This window comes from Argopecten irradians, unplaced genomic scaffold (genome assembly GCF_041381155.1).
Source record: "Argopecten irradians isolate NY unplaced genomic scaffold, Ai_NY scaffold_0174, whole genome shotgun sequence".
Lineage (NCBI taxonomy): Eukaryota > Metazoa > Mollusca > Bivalvia > Pectinida > Pectinidae > Argopecten > Argopecten irradians.
In genome coordinates this window covers 42,456-49,703 of record NW_027187641.1, presented here as the reverse complement: position 1 = coordinate 49,703, position 7,248 = coordinate 42,456, and the positions used below count along the sequence as shown (strand labels likewise).

Genomic DNA, 7,248 nt, shown 5'->3' with positions numbered 1-7,248 from the left:
TCTGTACCGTATAACCAACAATTTTAACGGCGAATGAACATTTTCCGGATTTCGAGGGATGTTGCTATAACCGCGAACATTTGATCCACAAAGTATTGAAAAAATGATCAATTAATATATACCGAAAACACTACCGCGAATTTTTTTATGTTGCTTAAACTTAAGATTATCGCTTTATTTAAAATCATGAATATATTGACCCATGTAAGCTATCAGCTACACTGTCTGTTTTATACTTTTTTTCTTTCTGTAATTTCTTTTTAGCTCGACTCTAGCAGAGAGGGAGCATTATGGAATCACTCTGGCGTCGGCGTCGGTCGGCGTCGGCGTCAGCGTCCCATGTTAAGGTTTTGGTGTAAGTGTTGAAAAACTGTAATCTGTGTAACAGCTGACATTGGTTTCTCAGGATTATAAGTCTTGTGACGGGTATTGAATTATCATTCTAATGAACATATGCTGGATTTTGATCTATTTCAAGAGGCCAATGGGCCAAAAATCACCAGGTTCAGGTTTTGGTGCAAGTATTGAAAAACTGTTATCTGTCACGAGTAACATTAATTTCTTAATTAATTTTGAATTTAATATTGAAGTGTTGTGATGGGTATGAACTATCATTTCAAGGAAGAAAATGCAGGATTTTTAAAATTGCAAGAGGCCCAATGGACCAAATAACCAGTTTCAGGTTTTGGTTAAAATGTTTTAAAAATTCTTTCCCAAAACAATTGACATTGATTTCTGTATTAATTTAGGATTATAAGTGTTGTAATGGGTATTATTTTTAAGGAAGAAAATGCTGGATTTTGAGAAAGAAGCCCAACGGTCCGAAATCACAAGGTTAAGGTTTTGATTTAAGTGTTTAAAAACTGTATTCATAACAGCTGATATGGATTTCTACTCTACATCTATATAAGATTGTACAGTCTTGCTTTTGGCGTGGATTGATATATCAAGGATGAAGGAGATGCTAAGGTGCCAATTCATACTTTATTTCATACAGCTGACATTGATTTCGGCCATTATATAAGTGCTTAGGATTACATATGTTGTGGATATGGGCATTTATTTTAGGGATAAACACAGGAATTTTGAGTAATTCTAAGAGGCCCAATGGGTAAACATGTACTTGCATGATACGCTCTGTGGTTTTTACTCGTGGTCAAGCTTTGCTGTTCTCAAACAGGTGTTGTATACACTATACACTGTCCACCAAAACATCTGTTACATTTTTACTTTCTAAATTCTGTCTATTAATTAGATTTAATTGACAAATTCAAAATTTTTGGTACACACTATCATAACGAAAGTAAATATAATAACAACTAGTCGAATTAAGAATTCAATAATTATATGTTGGAATGAAAATTATATTTAGACGTGTTAACATTTCGTTTAAGAACGATAACTCACGTTCTACCTACGTCAGTTTAACCTTGGCAGTTCCATTTCTATACATTAATCAATCTTCGAAAAAGTATTGTTTTTTCTAAAAGACATTTTTTGTAAGGTGGACATTCGTATGGCTCACGATGACGACACGAATATTTAGTACCATATAGTTGATAGTTTACGATGACGATTTTTATGTTTTGACCAGCGCACATACGGACAAAATATTAATGTCAAGGTTCGAAATTGATGTGTAATGTAGCACTAAAATGATTTTATGTTTGTCAGGAACTTTTAATCCCATCATCCACGACCATTTCTGCTGAAATGTAGACTGTAGTATAGAGGTAAAATGTATAAAATTATATCCGAAGGTTTGATTGAAGGGTAAGAATATTGAATGGACCAATTTCTTGTGAGGTCAATATACTGTAGTCATCGTTTAAGGAATTATAAAGTTATTTAGATACGTGTAATTTGACTTTAATCGGAACTCCGTGTGACTGTTTTACTGATAAAGGTATCCCTATCTCCATTAAGGAATTAAATTTTTTATATCAGCAACAACACGAAATAAATAGAAAGGGTATCCTTGATAATATCATCATTATATTGTGTTTTGGTAAAGGTGTTTTTACAGTGTAATTGGATTCCGATATACAACATGTGTACATGTGTGTATATCTATTAAATAGAGCACAACGCATGTTATAATGAGATTTTTTAAACAACATTTTAATCAAGGTAGGAAATCTATTTACATGTTGAATTTGTACAAACAACTATTTACATATGAAAATAATGTGTGCTACTGGGGTTAACAGCTAACAGAATACATTGGATACCTCAGCAACAATGTATCAAACATTTTTAGTACGCATGCGTAGAGTTACGCCATCTCTATTCATGCATAATACATAATAATACATGATAAACATCGGCATTGCTAGACTATAGAGGTTTACTATCACTTTTTATGGTTACAATCAAACTCAAAACTACTTAAAATCACTATGAATTGTTTTCTAAACGTACACACAACCGATGTGTTACTAAAGTGAAACAAAACATCATGTTTCACGACTAGAACTAATGTCAATACAAAGTATCTCTCATGTTTACATAGACTCGCTATCTATTAGTTCCCACCTCTGTCACAGTTTTAATTTAACTAGTGCCCGTGTTATTTAAACAGTTCTGACGACACAATCCTACATATATGTAAACATGCACTGTTGTTACTAATATGCAATTTACAAGATAGTTGTTTAGACGAGATACAAGATATACAAATGTGACACATTTCATCAATTATATTCGTGTTTCAACAAGTACAGATTATTTTTCGCCATTAACTGTACATTAAATCAATATCTGAATTTTTCTTTCACAACTTCATATGCATATTTTGAAATAAATAAGAATGGATATTTAACTTTAACAACATATTGAAGGTAATCATGTATTTCATTTTGACATTAAATTTGAAATTTTTGTTTTATGCGATAGCATTATCTACGATAACAGCACCTGTTTTCTACGTTTATATGGACTTTCGATAATCCGAACATTTATGCTCCAAACAGCACGGATCGCGAATTTTCCAGACTGACAGATTCCATATATTTAGACAAAATTCAAATCCATTCCCTGATCATCCTGTCTGGATTTTTCCGGACTATCGGTGTTCGGATCATCGCAAGTCCGCTTAATTTAAAACCAGTACAAAAATAGTACGTTTAACAGAGCAAATAAATAACAACACCATAGTTCAAATGCATGAATTGTCGTGTCAAGTTAAACTGAATTAGCTGGCATACAAATATTTTAGTTCTGCTTGAAAAAATCTACCCAACGTTTCACCCATCTAAAAAATGAATCATTAAAAGCACAAACATATTAACGAAAAAATTCCTTCAAACAATATGTCGCAGCATTTAAAAATACCTGCAGATAAATGTCAAACCAAGGGAAATAACTCTAGATATACAGTTACATGAAAAACGTAATAAAAAGCAGGTGAGTATAGAGTACCTAAGTGTCATCATCTTTGCTTGGAATGTTATATTGACAACGAAATAAACCATTCTTGGGGAAATAAAATACATAGGGAAATAATGAGTATTCAAAGAGGTAATATATCACAATTCAAAATCTGATATAAAGTTCACATATATATAAATATCATCTCCACATCACGTCGATATAGATCTGCCCTTCACTGCCGTATAACGTCATTCAATATATACTTTGCAAAACTGAAGTAAATAATTAAAGCCTCATTGTTGAATGCTGAGTCAAAAATTACCAATAATGCATTACATTGATGTTTATAAACTACTTCTGGGATCAAATAACCGGACGTAGGATTAATCCTATCAGTGAACAACCTGAAGTAGGTTTTATTCTATCAATGAACAACCGAAGGTAAGTTTTATCTATCCGAAAATAGGGTTTATCCTGTCAGAGAACAATAGTCTTCATATTGTTACACAACAGTTATGGTGATTTAATTTGGCGACAGTTGATGTCACCGCAATGTGAGTATGTAAAATGGAAATTTCAACACCAGATTTTATTATAAAAAAATAGCGTCAGTTCTAACCATGTTTTAGAGGTGGTTGTGGTGGTTAAGCCCTAATTTGTGCTTTAAGCATATTCCGTGGGTGTTAATTAAAAACATTATACGAATATTAATATATTTTTAAATTTTAAATTGACTCATTCAACCTTCGCAAAACAAACAATTTGCCAGACGAGGCGTCTTGTGTATAACTACAACCAGTAATTCTTCTGTTATTATATTGGAAGGTCAGCCTTCGTTCACATTGTGTCTACAAGGGTACCTGGTCTACGTTTCTGTAGCAACCATCTCATCATGTAGCAGTCAGTCGTCAGTGACTACGGACAAGATGAAATATTTCTGTTCTTCACTTGGTTCTAATCCGCTCCTAATTATGTGACAGTTAATCTGTATATCCATCACCGTTTTCCCTCCATAACATCTGTATCTTTTACTTTGTGCGAAATAACACAGTAACCTTGACCTATCAATGACAGCGTGCATTGCCTTCCTTAACAGGTAAGAAACACCACATGTGTCCCTTATGACGCTATGCCTTTCGATATATTTCTTATAATGTTATCGTATTACTTGACAAAGTTGTGTATGAATTAAACACACTTTATAACACCATGCAAGCACTTCCTTTTCTCTCGTTGTTATTTTATCGTACCGGGATTTAATATCAGCTTCCGGTTCCGGTAATTTTGCGATAAAGTTTAATGGTTTCTTTAAATGAAAAATAACGTCAAAAAGAAAAAAAAAACTGCAGTGAACAGACATTGAAGAACGGGTAATTAATGTCATTCATTGTTTATAAATTTACGAAGGAAGTAGTCGGTTCTATTCAGGCTCCTCGGTACGTAGGTGATGCAGTAGCCGTGTGAATTTCTGGAACAAACAAAAGAGGATTGTAAAATGTGAACTAAACTACATCAATATTCAGCCTAAGGCAAAAACATTCAAACCTTACTCAAGGACCCATTCTCCGTATAAAGACCACGTGTTTAATATGACAATTTTAGAGACGCATCAATCAATTTCAACCCAGTTTACCTGTGTATAAATGCTATTTGTCTTTGTTTCCTGAGTGGATTTTATTGGTAGGTTTGACTGTACAGTATGATATAGATATATATTGAAAATCTTTTGGGGATAGTGAATTTTGCAATACTTCCAGATTCATAGCAAAGGAAAAAAAAGGCAGATAATGATTGTAGAGAAAGATGTCATTCAAGTAGAATTAAATAATACACTTCAGTACCACTTTTTATATTTGTTTTATTTTTTATAAAAAACGTTGCATGTGGATTTATGTTACTTATATTCAAAAGTTATCAATATAAACTATATAAGGTGGATTTTCCCTAAACCGGTCATGGTTGATGATATAATTTCGGACGGGTTAGGGAGGGTTCGGTTATCACAAAGAGAGAATTACATGTTTAAAAGGAATGGAAAACAATAATCTTTACTTTGTTATCACTTATAAATGTAATTCGTTGAATATTCTTGGAAATATTCTCGTCTGCACATAACTATATACGGCTGATCACTGATAACTCTACTGAACATAAATGTATGCTGGTGTATATAACAAGTTGGATATATTTTACCATTGAAATCAATCATACCATCCCATTTAGATCCGCCTCTTTAAACATTTCCTTTATATCCTCTTCTGATAGGTTTTCTCCCAGCCTCCGCATAGTGTATCGAAGTTCATGTTTATCTATATAGCCATTGCCATCCATATCAAACACTTTAAATGCCTCCAATTGTTTTCTCGTTGCTAATGGAAGAAACGGAAGTAGATGCAGCGGCGCCATCTACTTCCGTGTTTTGATGCCACCGTCTCATCAACACTACAAATTCGTCGAATTCCACGAAACCATTTCTGAAATATACGAAACGAATTAAATAGGCAAGATTCCCACTTTGCAATTTAAAATTAGCATCATATTGGCAATTTTATTTTTGAATGAACAATTAACTCTTTGCACTGTAAAATTAATTTTGGAACAAATACAAATTACCGTCAGAACATTTCAGTTTGTTTTCAGATAAATTGCAAAAGTAGTAGTAGTTGCCTCCCTTCCAGCATAATATTACAGTATACACAATATCAACAAAAAACTTTTGAATAAACTTGATCTTGCCACAACTTATAATTTCCAGTTTCAGATCAAACTAATGATAAAACGTTATAGAAAGCTATGTATTCTCTTAAGATTATATTGTTGTCTGATTTATACCTTTGATGAATCAAAGTATGTCCTACATTTAAAGATGGTCCACCGCCGACAGAGCTTAAATAATATCCATTATGTTAACAATAACTGATGTTTAATCGTATTGATATGTGTCTAATTAGCACAAAAATGCATCTGAAACAACGTAAGTATTTCATTCCCTATAGGGCATAGTGCCATGGAATTTTTTCGGGACGCAAAGACTTCTTCTTAATATTTTCGTCTTAAAGTAAAATAAAAATCTCAATGTTTACAATGATGGTAATGATGTAAATTGAGTAATTTTCATAACCGAAGAAAAAATACTAAATTCGTCTGCTGCTGTTTTTGATTGAGAAAACACATATTATTCGTTATTGTTCAATTGATGGGTATCGTTCATGCTCTGTCGGTGTTGGAGCATGTGTAAACTGTGTTAACATACCATTAGTGTCGGCGTTTTTGATCATGTCATCTATATCTTCCTGTGAGTAGTTGTGTCGGAGCATCCTCATCACACAACCCAGCTCCTCACTGGAGATCTTACCGTCATTGTTCTTATCAAACAGGTTAAAGGCTTGTTTTAATTCTGAAATCAGTCCGACACACAAATCTTAATTATAACATAAACAATCTTATTGACAAGTGCGAGAGGGAATAGGGCATTGTCTATGTAGGTATTCTCCCTACGAAATAACACAGTGGTAGAATTAAAAAAACAGTAACTAAAGACAAAACACTTCTTATTTTAAACGAATTAGAATAGGTATTAAATTAAATTAGTTCGACAACGATTATCTTGCCCTACGATGTTTCTATAACTAGTTCACTCTAAAAATTTTGATAAATCGCCAGGCAGTATAAGTATACGAAGTAATAAAAGTGTACCAAAGTAAAATTTTAAAAGGTCACCTTTACACACAAATTGTTCGTTGTAAAACTGAAAACAGTAAAACATGGCAAATAAAGGTGAGATTAAAGTATAAAAAAAATGAATGCGGTGTATAAGCTATATAACTGATGATGTGGTGTGAATTCTAGTGATAAAAATCTGGGATTATTTTGGCT

The 7,248-nt window shown here is 32.9% G+C and overlaps 1 pseudogene; it reads right to left on the bottom strand.

Annotated features, from left to right (window-relative positions):
- Positions 1-4,792: 4,792 nt before the first annotated feature.
- Positions 4,793-6,769, bottom strand: LOC138311982 (uncharacterized; annotated as a pseudogene).
- Positions 6,770-7,248: the final 479 nt, after the last annotated feature.